Source organism: Manis pentadactyla, chromosome X (genome assembly GCF_030020395.1).
Source record: "Manis pentadactyla isolate mManPen7 chromosome X, mManPen7.hap1, whole genome shotgun sequence".
In the NCBI taxonomy this organism is placed as follows: domain Eukaryota; kingdom Metazoa; phylum Chordata; class Mammalia; order Pholidota; family Manidae; genus Manis; species Manis pentadactyla.
In genome coordinates this window covers 135,562,694-135,579,855 of record NC_080038.1, presented here as the reverse complement: position 1 = coordinate 135,579,855, position 17,162 = coordinate 135,562,694, and positions in this window count along the sequence as shown.

Below are 17,162 nucleotides of genomic sequence, written 5' to 3'. Positions count from 1 at the left end.
TTATTCATTGGAAATACAACCTCTCTTCAAATTTGAGCTATCCATGGGCAGTGCAGAATGGAAAGGAAGTATATTTGTGCAATGGTTTCCTCAATATTTCCTGTAAGGAAGAAACCCAAATCTATAGTTCATGGTAAAATGTCATCATAGAACACTTTATGAAACATATTGAAAATAACTCCATAGAAAGAATCAAATACATGTGTAGCTGAATTCTGCTGCCTGATTTCCTACATCTCTACTCCCCTCATCTTGTCTCCCAACTTTCCTAGTTGACAAGCTATAGGATGTGAAGCAAAATTATTCAGAACATCTTTTATAGAGTGGGGGGTTATCTATACCACTCTACACCAATGGCTCTTCTGTATGTTCCATTGTAAAACCACCTCATCTGTAAAAGAAACAATACCTCACCTTGACGTACAGCCAAATCTTCAGAGCAGAAACTATGTTGTTCTGCTCCTGTATTCTTTATGACCAATGCATGAAAATCTATGATAACTTCGCAAAACAATGACCCAGCAGGTTAAAGAAGTGACTCTCAAGCTAAATACAGGAGAAATGGGAAAATGTTAGAAGAAGAAAACACCACATACTGAGAAAAGACTGAGGAGCAATCTGGTGATGCCAGTGTTTAACACTGGAGCATCTCTGTGCTTTATGGGCAGACATTTTATTCTTTTCAGTCTAAACTGACAACATGCCTTTTCATACTTGTCACACACTCAACCACTCAGTATTCATTTCTCTCTGTTTTACTGCTGTCCATGCTCAGCACAGACTGTATTAAGTACCCAATAAATATCTGTTGAATAGAAGAAAGTACATGCCTCCTTCTTTAGGCAGACCTTTCATACATACTCTAAAATTGTACTCCTAATACTACCAATTCCACTTCCTAGGTCAGTGGCATGGACCAGCCGACCTTTGACTTTGTCCCTGACAAAGGCAGTAAGAGATGTATTGCAGAAACCCATGGCCTCCATTAACTTGTTTAGGTACTTTAAAACTTGTCATATTTTTAGATAATGCCCCCTCCTGGGTCAGATTTCTCAAGATGTGCTTCCTGCTGTGTAAAAGAGAACTTCAGTATGAGTTTACTTTATTGATGCTAACAGTATGTGCTTTAATGTTCTAGCCACTATCAGTTCCAAAGCTCAATCAACATACATTGCTTTTCTCTTGTTTTTCTTAAACACCCAGTGTCATTAATGTGGCTATGAAAAAAATCTACTTAATATGCAAAACTTGACTCTTCAGTGAGTAACCACCATGTTTACTAATACAAAGGGTATCTTGGATTTTACAAAGTACTGAGTAAGCAGCTTGAAACAAATCAAAACACAGGCCATAAAGAAATCCCCTTCAACGCTCATTACTCTAGTATGAGCTGATGAAAATAGCTGCTGTTGATATTTGTTCTAATTTAAAAGAAAAACACATGAAACCAAACGTAAAAGTGACCTGTGCCTGCAAGATGGGAAGAGCTTACATAATTGGAAATCCCCAGCTGTTCAGTATCATTAGATGAAACTTTTATATATACAGGATATCCATAACTCCTAGGTAGACATAGATGGTTTTTCATGGAAAAGCAAAACTGTAAAATATTAGAATAGTAATGAATCCTATATCGGTTGACCTGACACATAATTGAACATCATTATCACTTGCAGAAACACTTGAGTAAGTCTAAATAGTACCAGCCCATCAGCCCTGGCAGCCAGGCTGATTAGCATTCTCTAGCTGCAATGTTTAATGAAAGTTAGCCCAGGTGTGAGAAAATAAAACACAATCAAGTTTTGGACACCTTGCTCAGATGTTATAAAATAATTATACCATCTAAATAGGAAGGAAATTATTTCCTCATTGTAAAGGTGACAAAAGTAGTGATTACCAATTGAAATCCTATGTGAAAAACAGATTATGATGTTAGCTTTCAAAACATCTTGGGGAATATTGGAAGAGATGTCAATATTGGCAGAAACCACTGCATGTCTCTTTTATGGCTCTTCATAAGAATCTTTTGAAGTGGTTTTAAAAGAATGTTATTTGGACATTTTGTTTCCTTTGATAAAGAAAACAGATTCACAGTTAAGGATAAAGACCTGAAAATGGTATAAATTAAAATGTGCCTTCTGAATGTTTCTGAAAGAGCTCATGGTAAAAATCACATACACATCTTCCAGAATATTTTAAAAATTAAAACTAACAGTCACAATTTCATCTGTTACATAATATATAAGTACTTTAGACAGGTTGAACAACACTCATACACTAGGATATGATCAGGAAGACCATTTTGAAGGAAAGTAATTTACTGCCTGGCACTTTCTAGATCCTCACTGTGAATATGCACTACTGTGTGACTAGACAATGACTCTTCTGACCTAGTAGAATTCCTCATACAACAGATAGTCTTTAAATGATTAGTGTATGAAGAAACTAAAAATTCATGTGAGAGGATTCTACCTCATGCCCTCAGGAATCTGTGGCGGTCATTTTCTTAGGCTCCACAGTCTGACTGATGCCACTAGCATAGCTTGTATCTCATGGAAATGCTCTTATGCGGGTATTGGTAGTGCTGTGACCACTCTGTGAAAAAGCTAAGCCATATTGTTCTTTCTCAGCCAATGAATCTAATCAAAGAGAACTACATAACAGAAACCCCCCAAAAAATCTCTTCAGTTACAAGATTTCTCATATTTTCCTTAGGATTATTCTCAATACAAACATCAGCCCAAGGAAGAGAAGCCAATTCCCACAAAATTCAAAACATTCTTCCTTACTTTGTAATTCTTTTATTTTCCTTTTTGTGTGTCTCTTTGATATTCCAGAGCCTAATACCTGCTGGGGGTAGAGATGGGGGTGTTATTTTGACTCACAGAAATATAAAATATCACAAATGGAAATTCTATTAATGATTATACATATTTATGTCTGCTTTTGAGAGGACTGGGGTGGAATGCTTCCCGTGCCAGAAAATACCCTACTTAAGAACTGAAGATTCTAAAATACCACCAAACATTTATTAACATGTTTGTTTATCCCACATTTTAAGTGATAGAGAACTTAAAAATCCTAGAAGCATCCACTCCATCTGAAGAGGATACTGAGTATTGGAAAGTATTTTTCATGTCGAGAAGCCATTTTTCTATATAGAAAAAAACATAACACACTCAGTAAGTTCTAAACAGTGAAAAGCAGAAGAGGACACTTACTGCCTTGCTTTAAATAACATATCCGTAAACAGATCTTAAAAGTCTAACACCATGTTGTTGAACCACACTGAACTATCAACTAAGAGACCTAATCTGGTCATGTACTTCTGAGCCACTGCAGATGATGTCTTGAATACACACTCAGGACCGAACGCTATTACTGTGATGATCCAAGGGAAACAGCATTTGGCAAAAGCTATTGCACAGTCTGGTGAAGCTGAATCATGATATGGAGAGGTTGAACTCATCTGAAGGCATATTTTCTGTAAATATGTAGTTTGAAATGCTTTCTATTGATCACTAATCTAATCTCCAGTAAGATCTCATGTGGTAGGTAGAAAAATCATTATTTTGATTTTTAGATGAGGAAACTGAGGCACAGAGACATTTAGTAATTCTAAAGCATCATGCATCGAGGAAGTGGTAGGGCCCATAATCTTCACCATGCATGATAGGCTGCCTCCAGTGATGTGCCGGCATATGTTCAAAATATGCCTCTTTTAGGCAGAGTAGCAGGGTGGCTGATTTGTGGCATTTGTCAATTTCAATGGTGTTTTTCAAACTACCAACATGATGTTAACCAGCTCACAGAATTCCCCAAAATGTAGCAATCAGCTCTCAGAGGTAGGAGCAGACTTCAGTACAATCATGTATGCCTCTCAAAAGTAAATACCTTGAAGGACATGTCTTCCCTAGTCAAAAATCTAGTCCTTCAATCTTCCAAAGCCCAGAATTAAGAAAGAATTTCCCAAAGGCAATTTAATCTACACAGGTATAATTTTGTCCACATTGATGATGATACTTTATACATTCCAATTTAATCATATTACAAAACAGCATTTTTGTGTTATGTTTTCAGATCCAAATAGTGATCAATGTATTTCTCAAAAAAATAACAAAAACCAAATAGTATTTGCTTTCCAGGAAAAGACATTCTCTTCAATAAGTGGTGTAGAGAAAACTGGACAGCCACATGAAAAAGAATAAAACTAGACCTCTATCTTACACCATATACAAAAATTAACTCAAAATGGATTAAAGACTTAATATAAGAACTGAAGTCATAAAATTACTGGAAGAAAACATAAGAGGAAAGGTTCTTTAAATCGGTCTTAAAAAATGTTGTTTGTATTTGATACCAAAAGCAAAGGCAACAAAAGCAAAAATAAACAAATGGGATGAGATTCAACTAAAAAGCTTCTGCACAACAAAGACTATTAACAAAATGAAAAGGCAACCATGAAATGGGAGAAAACATTTGCAATTCATACCTCTGAAAAGGGGTTTATATCCAAAAGTATAGAAAAAAATTAATAACTCAATAGCAAAAACACAACCTGATTAAAAAATGAGCAGAGGAGATAAATAGAACATTAACTTCAAAGAAGACATATAAATGGCCAATGGGTATATAAAAAGGTGCTCAACATCACTAATAATCAGGGAAATAAAAATCAAAACCACAATGTATTATCACCTTACACCTGTTAGAACGACTATCATACAAATGGTAAGTGATGACAGGGATTGACAAGGCTGTGGAGAAAAGGGAACCCTTATGCACTCCTGGTGGGAATGTAAATCAGTTCAGCCACTATAGAAAACTCAAATTTTTGAGTTTTCTCAAAAAATTAAAAATAAAACTGCAATATGAACCAGTAATTCCACTTCTGGGTATATATCCACAGGAAATGAAAACAGAATTTCGAAGAGGTACCTTCACTCCCATGTTCACTGCAGCATTATTCCCAATAAACAAGAAATGGAAACAACCTAAGTGCATGTCAAAGGATAAATGGATAAAGAAAATAAGCTATGGATATACAATGGAATATTATTTGGTTATGAGAAAGAAGGAAATCCTGCTGTCTGTGAAAACATGGATGAACCTTGAGGGCATTATGCCAAGTAAGTCAGACAGAGGACAAATACCATATAATATCATTTGCATGTGGAATCTGAAAAAGCCAAACCCATAGAAATAGAGATTAAAATGGTGGTTATCAGGAGCTGGGGGGTGGGGAATGGTTGGTCAAAGAGTACAAACTTCTGGTTGTAAGATGAGTAAGTTCTGGGGATCTAACGTACAGCATGGTGATTATAGTCGGCAGTAGGTAATGCTATATTATATACTTGAAAGTTGCTTGCTAAAAGATCTTAAATATTTTCCGGCATGAAAAAGAAACAATAATTATGTGATATGATGGATGTGTTAGCTCATACTATGGAGGCAATCATTTTACTATATATGAGTATATCAAATCAACACATTGAACACTTTAGACTTATACAATATGACAATTATACCTTAATAAACATGGAAAAAATAGTATCTGCCTTCCAATGAAAATGTAACTCTCTTCATAATGATAAAGTAAATCCATCTCAGTATTTAAAATGATAGCCACAAATCCCTCCACTCTCTAGCCATCAGGATTCCAAGATCTCTTATCACTTCATCTCAGTCTAGACATAATGTTACCAATTCCAATGAGTTTGGAAAGTCCCTGTGAAGTCCAAGAGCAGGATGATATACATTTATATCATATAATAAAAGGATTGTATGTTCATTGGGCGCCACTGCCTCCTACAATATCTGCAAGAGTGTAGGCACTCAGCACGTGTTAGTTATGAAGAAACTAATAGGTTGACTTATTCCATTATTCCAATAATCCCACAAAAATTAGATTAAAACTCATTGCTAAGAAACCGGAAATAATGTCTCTTGTCATCAAGCTGGAAATCAATTACAATGTGTAATTAAATGGACCACACTTCATAAAGAAGTATATATATAGAATAGAATATATCTACATGTTTATACGTGTGTGTGTGTGTGTGTGTGTGTGTGTGTGTGTGTGTGTGTGTGTGCATCTCGAAGGGAAAATCTGACGGATGTCCAACATTGCTTAAATTATTAGTTTAGCAGAGGCAGCCACTTGATGAAGTTAATTAGTTGCTATACTGTTGTCATTAAAATTAATTGACAGGACTTTGAAATGGACGTTCTCAGCATCCTGTTTTGGCAGTTACAGCACTGATTCTGCCTCCTGGATATAGCTGTAGCCACATTCGATTTTTACCAACCATAAGGCTCTCACGGTATCAGATGCTTGCTGCCTAGACTCATTCCGTTATGGTAGGACAGTTAATATTTCACACTACAGTGTTAGCTGCACTTCAGGGACAACGCGTTTGAGAAAAGGGTACTGCAGATCTTCATAGAATATGACATGGGAAATGGTCCAGTATTATTTATGTAAATGACCACTGCAAATCTAAGATGCTCTTCTTAGCTGTTTCCTCATGATTCACCTATGCTTTCACTACAATTCCTGTCCCTGTAGATGTCCTTTAATTATGTAATTCTATAGCCAAATCTTGTGCTTGTGTAACAAAGAACCTACATATATACACTTTCTAGGATTTTTAAGATTAAATATGTGCTTTGCTCTTACCATAAGTGATTCGCATTATAAGGGAAATGAACCATTCAAAAATATGTCACAGAAAAAATAATTTTCCAGAGATTATCAGTCACTTGATATAGCTACCCCTTGATCAAAAGTTTTCATTGAAAACTGAGTTTGATTCAAGAGAAGAAAATACAGATTATGAATCAGACTCTGGACTAAACATGTTAATTCTGCTATTTCTGTAATCAACCTACTTTGTAATCCTCATCTTCTATAGTTTCCTTCCACCACATCCCCTTTATCTCTTCTCTAGAGTTTATGCAGTAGCTTCCATTTCAGTTGCCTAAACTCCAGTCTTGACACCCAACTGATGATACACACCGCCATCAAATTTACCTTTTATAAAGTATAATTATTATCATGTCTTCTATCCACAAAAGTCAATGGTCCCCAACCAACTACAGAATGCTACTAAAACATCTTAATTTGGTATTCAAGGTCACAATTAGCATAGTCTCAACCTATTTTTACCTTACATTGGCCAGTCATCTAATTTATACTCTAAGACAAAATCCCATGAATATATTGACTGTACTGTCCTCTTTACCTGCCTTGCTCAGGTATCTTTACTTAGCTGAGTCAAATTACAGCACTGTGAAAAAAGTAAATTAATTACACTGTCAGAGTCTCAATTTCCTCAGCTCTAAAATGGAGATATCAATTCGATCCTCGCAGGATTGCTGTAAAATCAGCCACAATACATATAAATGATCAGTCAATCTTCAATAAAGTTACAATTTGTATGTCCCCTTTCATAGTGTAAGCTCTGGAGACAGATGCACATGGCTCTATCACTTCTCAGGTGTGTACCTTTGGGAAAGTCACTTAACTTCTTGAGTCTCATTTTTCTCATCCGTAAAATAGGAAGTAGCAGTACTTCTCATAGGAGTGCTGCAGTGAATAATTCATTTGAAAACATTCCACGCTACATAAAAGCTCTAATTTACTGAATGTTCACGATTATCACTGTCCTCTGCTTCCAATTCCTGCATATGTCTTTTCTGCAGGATGCCATTCCTCAAGTGTCAATTCAAAAGCAGCTTTCTTTGCTTTCGGTGTTGCTTTCTTGGTTGCAGTCTTTCTGTTTTGCAATCTTGTAAAACTTTTCTTATCTCTTTACACAACAGGTGGTCTGTAGACTGGTCCCACCAAGTCCAACATAACTGCTTCCCTACAGTATACTACACATCCACCAGAATAGCCAAAATTTATTTTAAGAAAGAAAGAGAGACAGACAGAAAGAAAAACAGACAGAAATGAAGAAAGAAAGAAAGAAAGAAAGAAAGAAAGAAGAAAGAAAGAAAGAAAGAAAGAAAGAAGAAGAGAAAGAAAGAAAGAAAGAAAGAAAGAAAGAAAAAAAGAAAGAAAGAAAGAAAAGAAAAGAAAGAAGAAAGAAGAAGGAAGGAAGGAAGGAAGGAAGAAGGAAGGAAGGAAGAAGGAAGGAAGGAAGGAAGGAAGGAAGGAAGGAAGGAAGGAAGGAAGGAAGGAAGGAAGGAAGGAAGGAAGGAAGGAAGGAAGGAAGGAAGGAAGGAAGGAAGGAAGGAAGGAAGGAAGGAAGGAAAGGAAAGAAAAGAAAGAGAGAGAGAGAGAGAGAGAAAGAAAGAGAGGAAGAGAAGATTGAATGAAAATAAGTAAATAAGTTCTGGTAAGGATGTAAAGTGACAGTAATTCTCAAATATTTCCAGTGGAAATGTAAACTTTGAAAAACATTTTGACCTTGTCTGCTAAGGTTGAATATATGCATACTCTATGATCTAGCAAAGTGATATTCAACAGACATGTGAAAAGATATTCACCAAGACACATACGTACTATATGACTCCATCTATGTAAAGTTCAAATACAGGGAAAAATTAATCTGCAAATAGATTAAAGTTTTCAGGCATACTTGGTTGGGGAAATTTTTTTGAAAATTGTGATTTGTCATTAAACACAGTCCTTTAGTGGAGTGGGAGGCGAGCTGTGATTCCAAAGGAGCATATGGTGCTTCTGCATTGCTGGCAGTGTTGTATTTCTCAGACTGAGTAGTGGTTAAGTGAGTGTTTTCTTTATAACAATTCATTAAGCTGTACATTTATGTTTTTATGGACTTTTCATCTATTTCAAAATGAAAATTCACCAAATGAAGAAAGACATAAGTCTTCAGATTGACAAGCCCTAACATGTATTTAGCTAGAGGCAAATAAATAATAGTAATTTTAAAAACAAGATTAACATCTAAAAACATTCTGAAAACTTTCAAAATGCTAAGGATAAAAAAAAGCATCCAAAGTGAAAGAAGAAAAAAAACCTTAAGTTACTTTCAAAAGAATGAACATCAGATTGACATCAAACTTCACACCTATGGCACTGAATATTTAAAGGTAATGGAATAATATCTTTGAAATTCATAAGGTAAATTATTTTAAACTTTGGCCTCTAAAATTAGGGCAGTCATTTTAAGTGTTTGAGCAAAAATAAAAACACTTTTAATGCAATTATCATTTATATACTGTGCGTATATGGGTGTATGTGTGTGTTACTCAGGATTTAATGCAAAATAATGTGAAAGACATATAAGAAAACAAGATTTGAAATATGGCCACCTAAGAAGAAGAAAGACAACTTAAGAGAGAATCCACTGCATCTGGATTCTTGAGACAGTCTCCCACCACCTGGAGCTCAGTGAAGTAAGGATCCTTCTCTATGGGTTCTGTCAATACTTGGTTCTGCAGTAAACCTACCTACATAATCATAGTAATGTTAATGCTGTTTTATTATTTAAATTTTTAAAGGATAACCTAGTAACAATGCACAGAAGACTTCATTATCATCTTCTGTGACGATATCTACAATGAATAAATTGTAGATAATACAAACCTCAATAAGAATAAAATGATGTAACAATGTTGAGAGGAAGAGAGAAGATAGAAGTAACAGTACAGTAAAACCTTCCTCTTTTTAACATTAAAAACTCAACCTTTTTAGGATTATGTAATCAGCATGTCCCTAAATCAAAAAAAAATAGCAGTGTATGAAAATTATTTAATGTTATAATGATACCTACCCAAAGAAAGTGGCAAAAATGCTTACATTTGTTGAATGGGACTAGGGAATGAAGGAAGATAAAAAAAATTATTCTTTTTTATTTTATTCATTTTCATTTCCTTTTGTATAGTGTCAAGTTTTTAAAACACATGTGGGTATTTAATTGTAAGAAGTTTAGGTTTTTAAAAAGTGGATGTCACCCTCATCAATAAATAAATTGTACTGTATTGTGGGAATTGGCAAACTATAATGCATAGGCCAAATCCTGCCCACAACCTGTTATAGACAAGCTGTGAAGACAGCTGAAGTCATTTATTTACCCATTGTATATGGCTGTTTTGACATTACAATAGCAGAATATGTGGTTTCTTGAACTTCCAAGCCTAGAATACTTACTACCTGGCTATATTCAGAAAAAGTTTACCATCCCTGGTATATTCTTACAGTGAAATGCTAGGCAGCCATTGGCAGGACAAGGTAGGTCAGTACAGACTCTGGCGTGGAAACATGTCCGAGATGTAATGTTGAATGAAAGATTCTGGGGATTAATACTAGCATAATCATAGTTAACAGAGGAAATGTGCTTATCTGTAGTTACATTTGTATATCAATTAAAAGAGCCAACAAAATTTTGGTATTGGAGCATGGACTGAAGAGAACTTTTTCACTTTTTTCTCATATATTTCTACATTGCCTGTTTTGTTTAATGAGCACATACCATTTGAGTTATTGTTAAAAGCGAATACAATTACATCATCTCCATAATTAGGGTCCTTTAGTGGTTTCTCACTGCACTTAGGGTACAATTCAATCTCTTTACTAAACCTGCATGGCCTCCTTTGACTGGGCTGAGGCTTGCTTCTCCAGTTTCATCTCATGTCACTGGAATGCTTTCCCCCAGCTCACAGCCACACAATCATTATTTCAGTTCCTCAAGTGTGTCGAGTTCTCTCTTGCCTCAGAGCCTTTGCACATGCTGGTATCCTCCCATATCTACTTTTCACCAGATTAATTTCTACTCATCCTACAGATCGTAACTTCAAATTCACTTCTTCAGGCAAAAGTCCTGACCCATCAATTTAAATTAAGAAACCTGTTTTACTCTGTCATAGTAATTAAATTTCATTTAATGCACTTGTCACTGTTTTTATTACCTAACATACATGACTATTTGTTTATTACCTGTCTCCCTTTCTGGATCTTATCCATTACTATATTATTATGGCTCTTTGGACCTAATTTTCATTTTTGAGTCCCTTTGTTGAGCAGTCTTAATTATTTGTAACGATTAGTATTTCATGACTTCCATTCATTCTTAGAGGTCTTCCAAAGAATAAGAAGAAACTTTTAAGGAAATAAAACCCATTCTATCTTGCAATTATTTTGTGGATCACTGGACCCTTTAATACATAGAAGACAACATTATGGGATCTTAGCTTGTTTTTTTAAATATCTTAAAAGAGTTTTACATTTCATTATCACAGAAATATTTTAATCATTACTCGTGATTATTCATTATTACAAATTATGTTAAAAAGACTAAAATAGTATGAAAATTGAATGATAGAATTTCCAAGAAAATGATCATCTTTCAGTTCTCTTAATGCATTGTCCAAAGTATTCAATTGTCTTTTAATAAAGTATACAAGAAGATCAGATGCAATAGCTTTATGGTCTGTTTTAACGAGTCATTGATCACAACCAAGAATTCAGATTTTTTCCTATCTATAAAGGTAAAGAGAAGAAAATTGACAGATGGCATCATACAGTTATCAGACAAATCAGAAGATGAATGTGAAGAAATGCATAGGAGCACTCTAGACACTGATAATGGTGAAATCAATCATATAAGAGAAATTGTAGATTATATGACTTTTAATATGACATTATTCAATTCAAATGTTCTCAAATTCAAGAATTCATAAGTAAACAATAAATTTCTAAAGACAAGAAGGAAATAATATCATATTGTCTTTCAGTCCATCAATAGGAAGAACTTCATCACTCAATATTTTTATACAAGTATCTGCTTCATAATATTTTCCTAATAAGATATTAGACAGTATTCTTTCATGTTTCAAGATGCTTGTGTGCCAAAATTTACTTGATACAAAGAGGCTTACTGTGTTTAGATTCTTATTAACATTTCTGATGAACTTATTTTTCTCTATCTCTTTGTTCTTCTATAAATTATTTGTAAAATACCTCTAAAATGTAAAAAATGTCAAATAAAAAGAGTCCATTGGACACAATTGGTAAATGTCTAGCACTGGTTTCCCTGTCATACTGAAGGCCAAATTAAGCTCTATAAAGACATAGATCCTATTTGTTTTGTTTATTGCTGCATCCCAGAACTTAACAGCTAACATCTAGTATATACATATACTATATACTAGGGACTATTCTAAATTCTCCACATGCATTAAATCACTTAATAATCTTAAAATAACCCTATGAGTATGCCATACAACTACCACGTTACAGAAATAGAAATTGAAGCATGACAAGGGTAAGTAAATTGCCGCTTACGTAGTATGAAGAAAGGCAAGATTCCAATCAGGTGATCAGATTCCAAAGCTCACAGTCTTAGCCAGCATAATGTCTCTCTAACATAGTGCTTAGAAAACAGTACATGCCCAACAAGTTATTTGTGGAATGAAAATGAGCATTGTACACTTGCCAAAGCAATATGCAACAGCTCTGAGATAAGATGAGCACTACTGAAGAATAAACAGTCAAAACTGATTTAATTGAAACATTAATGGTTGGGGTTCAGCTCTGGATAGTTCCAGTAAAATGAAAGTTCTAGAATGATATTTGGATTTAAGACTGTGCTATCACTGGACATTTTAACAGTTTGTTCAATTTAAATAGTGTTGTTGATATTCACTTAAGTTTGTTTTATCATTCATCCATTGAATCAATTTTTATGTATTGCCTGCTCTATATCTACTCTGTCTAATAAGCATTGTGTTAAATGTTGAGGATACTGCAATGAGAAAGAAAGGAATTTTTAGAGGATCTGTCAGTCTAGAAGAATTTTTTAAGTGTAGATACATATTTAGTAATATTGTATCCAGTATTTCATTTTAAATATTAATTAAACACCATTCATCTGTGTAAATAAGGTAAAATGCACATCTTAATTGCCATGACCTATTTTTGACGAATGGGGATGGTTTCTTGTCCTCTGCAAACAAGGTTTTCCTATTTTAAACTCTGAAAGCAGCACTGATCAATATATAGCCATTAGCCACATGTGGCTATTTAAATTTATATTCAAATTACTTCAAATTAAATAGCATTAAAAATTCAGTCCCTTAGTCACACCAGCCACATTTCAAGTACTTAGTTGCCCTTTGTGCCTAGTGGTTATTATATTGGACAGTGCAGAGACAGAAAATTTCCATCATTGAACAAAGTTCCATTGGACAGTGCTGACTTTAAGGATATTAATTGGCATAATTCCTCCCTACTATCACAAATGGTTTTGAAATATTCATCTTGTTCTTCAGATGATAAAAATGGTGTTGCTTCTCTTTCTAGAGCCAAAGAAACCACCTACAAAATCCACTCTGAGGCTGTGTATAAAGAGTTCCTGTAACATACAACATATGATTTAATAAAACTGAATTTCAAATTTGGGAACCAGTGTGAGAAAACCACTCAATTCATAGGCTACCTGCACATTGAAAGTGGTTAACTCAAGATTCTAAAGTTCAGTAATCTTGGGAGCTCTTTCATCAGAAAATAATACACAATAATATAAAGTTCATCAGGTTATTAAGAAATTATATATCTTCCTAGGTGCTTAGATCTTTTTGAAATACTCCTAATATTTTCACAGATGCATATATAGCACCACACAAATAAATGACAGTATTAAGGGAGATCCAGACTTCTTTCCTGGCAAAAACCCTACCACATGGAAGGTACATGGCAATGTGTTTTTCCTATTTAAACCTTATTATAATTTCAGTTGCGTTTTCTACTCACATTAACTGCGCTATCATAGGCCTGACCATACCTTTTACTCAGATCAATTCTGATTTTCTAGGGCTCAGTTTTTATAACCTTGTATAAATAGGCCCCAGTTGTCTCTTCAATACTGATGAAACTCAAGGCACTCTCTTTAATGAAGATAGCCATTGACATTATTTGGGGCTATCTCATCCACACTGACGGCTGTTCTTAGTCTGCCTGCACTGTCACTTTTCTTACCACATATTATTGAATAAGCCAGGAAACATTGATTTCATTCAAAATGCCCTACAAAATTTCAGTTTTTATTATTCCAATGATTGAATTTTGAAGTAGAACTGATCTCCAGGAATCACATTCAGATCTCCTAAGGGGATTTTTTAAAACTCACTTTAACTTTCACTTTGATTTCTAGAAATGCCAAATAGTTCCTTTATGCACAGATGAAATAAGCATTCTTAAGAATAAACACTGATTCCAACACATAAGGATAATAAATTTGAATATCAAGGAAAATATTCAAATAATCATACATATCAAAATATCGCTACCATCTTGCTATAAAAAATGTTCAGTGGCTGCTCTCTGGAGTAAGATTACCTAGGTTCAAATATAGGGCCAGACACATAATAGCTGCACACCCAGGGCAGAAAGACAAGTACCAAATGATTTCCCTCATTTCTGGAGTATAACAACAAAGAAAAAACTGAAGGAACAAACAAAACAGCTGCAGACTCACAGACTCCAAGGAGGGACTAGCAGTTACCAAAGGGAAGGGGTAGGGGAGGGTGGGTGGGGAGGGAGAAGGAGATTAAAGGGTATTATGATTAGCACACATAATGTAGTGGGGTCATGAGAAGGCAGTATATAGCACAGAGAAGACAAGTAGTGACTCTATAGCATCTTACTACGCTGATGGACGGTGACTGCAATGGGGTGTGGTGGGGGGACTCGATAATATGGGTGAATGTAGTAACCACAATGTTGCTCATGTGAAACCTTCATAAGATTGTATATCAATAATACCTTAATAAAAAAAATACGCACGCAAGCCTTTGTCACTGGATATAAAGCAAATTTTTAATTTTTAACAGAAATGATCAAATATTTAAAACATACAAAGTGATACAAACATGAAAGTGAAAAGTAGGCCTATAATAACAAAGATCAATTCACAAAAAACAGGCAACTTAAAGTACCATTTAATAGTTATTTTTAATTCTCAAATCACTATATACTAAACTCTCAGTGTTAATGTGAAGTTTGCCATTGCACTGGATCTCCAGCTGGATGTTTTATATTTTAAGAGGGAAACTGTAAAGCCTTGGGTTTGAAATTAAACCAATCAATCTGTCTTTGCCTATCTCTCTAAACACACACACACACACTCCACCTACACACACAAAGTGATAACTATCTCCTTTACTTATGTAACACATATTTCCCCTTGTCCTAATTTATTTGATAAGTCCAATGCAAAGAAAACGCCATACATTTTCCCTGAAGACAAAAATTCTTTTACCATTCATATGGCTAATTTTGCACCTTTTATATTTCGGTGTACATCAAAAAAGGAAGAATAATACAAACATGAAAAATGTAAGTATAAATAAAAACATGAAATACAAAACAAGAAAGAGGCCCAAAATGGAAAATACATAATTGCTCATGAATAAACAAATAAATAGCCCTAAATGTTGGTTGGCATCTGACAAGTTCAATTTATCAAAATATATCAATGTTCACATAAAGTAATAGTATGTCTCAAATATATTAGAATAAACATCTCTGTTAAAAACTTTGTGCATTCAGGTATTTTTAAAGAACCTGGGATTTTATGTGCACATTTGCAACATTATATCAATTCTCAAGTCCTCTGTTTAAATTTTCAAATTGTTTAAACTCCTAGAAGCCATCGTCAGGCTCATCTTCCCAAATTACTGGGTTCACTAAGTATTACTTTATTCAATATCCCACAATGCCCACTGAACTAAAGTGAAATTCTTCTACTTGACTTTCAAGACCATCAGTCTTAGTACCTTGCTGAATCTTTCTTTTCCAAATTTAACTCAAAATACAGACTCTTATTTTGGCAATCCATTTTTTTTTTCATTATCTCCAAACATGGGAGACTGTTTGCTTACTTTCTTGGGTCTAGACATACATGCCACACTGTAAACAATTCCTTTTTTGGTTTTATCTATGCTATCAATTCCCCCAAATTTGATTAATAGCAGCAGCTATACCAGTAAACCTTGCTGTGACCTTGGAAACCTCACTCATCCTCCAGTTTCTTCTTTGAAAAATAAGGGTAATTATACCCATGCATCAGAACTCTGTAAGAATTAAATGAAGTAATATTTACAAAATACCTAGAAAAATGTCTTCCAAATATAAAGTCCTTGATAAATGTCCATTTAAATACAAACTCCTTGGAGGTGGGAGGATCGGTAAAATAGGTGAAGGGGATAAAGAGAGACAAACTTCCAATTATAAAATCAACAAGTCATGAGGATGAAAAAGTACACCAGGAATACAGTCAATAATAATAAATAAATACACTCATACATACATACATACAAACTCCAAAGATAACTACTTTGAAGAGGCAACTTAGATGCCTAAGTTCCAAAGTATATGCAACAATGCAACTATATTACCATTAGAATTTGGACATGGATAAAATTGATGGTAAAATGATGGTTATTACATTTTCATTCCTATCTATACATTTTTTTTAGAATTTACATCTGGAACCATAATGAATAAAGTAATTTCTATATGTAATAATATATTTGTACAGCACCTTATCACTTACAATTATCCTTTCCATACATTCTCTTTTTGAACCTAGATGGAAAATAAGGAAGTATTAGCATTACCATTTTATAGATGTGAACACTGAGGGTTAAAGTGACTAATGAAGTAGACGAAGTGACTAGTCTAGATAGAGAAGATGTGATTCAAACCAGGTTACCTGATAATGAATCAATTGCTTTAAAAATCCTGTCCAAGGATTATATTTAAAGGATATATGAAAGAGGTTTTGCGCTTAGGGTGCATGTGTGCCTGTGGTGCGCATGGTTAGAGGATGAGGGGATCTTTGTTGCAAATACTGCACAAGGGTTATGTAAATGAGCATATGCACAACTTAATTAGAGTTCAATTATTAGGGCAATTATTATGTCATTTTGTGCAATGTCTAACATCTGATGGTTTTATTTTGTCCTGAAAGATAGTGTGGTGATTTGACATCTCATCACCTGTTACCTTGGGATGATGTGCTATGAATAATTATGGAAAAAATACCTCTAAGTAAACCTGTGCTTTTCTCTGGCCTATTGTTTCATGAAATCTTGGGCCACAGTTTGATTATTATTCATTCTGCTTTGCTGCTCAGTGAATGTGGATTAAGTCACAATATGTCATCATTGTCGGGAAAGATCCAAGTCATCAA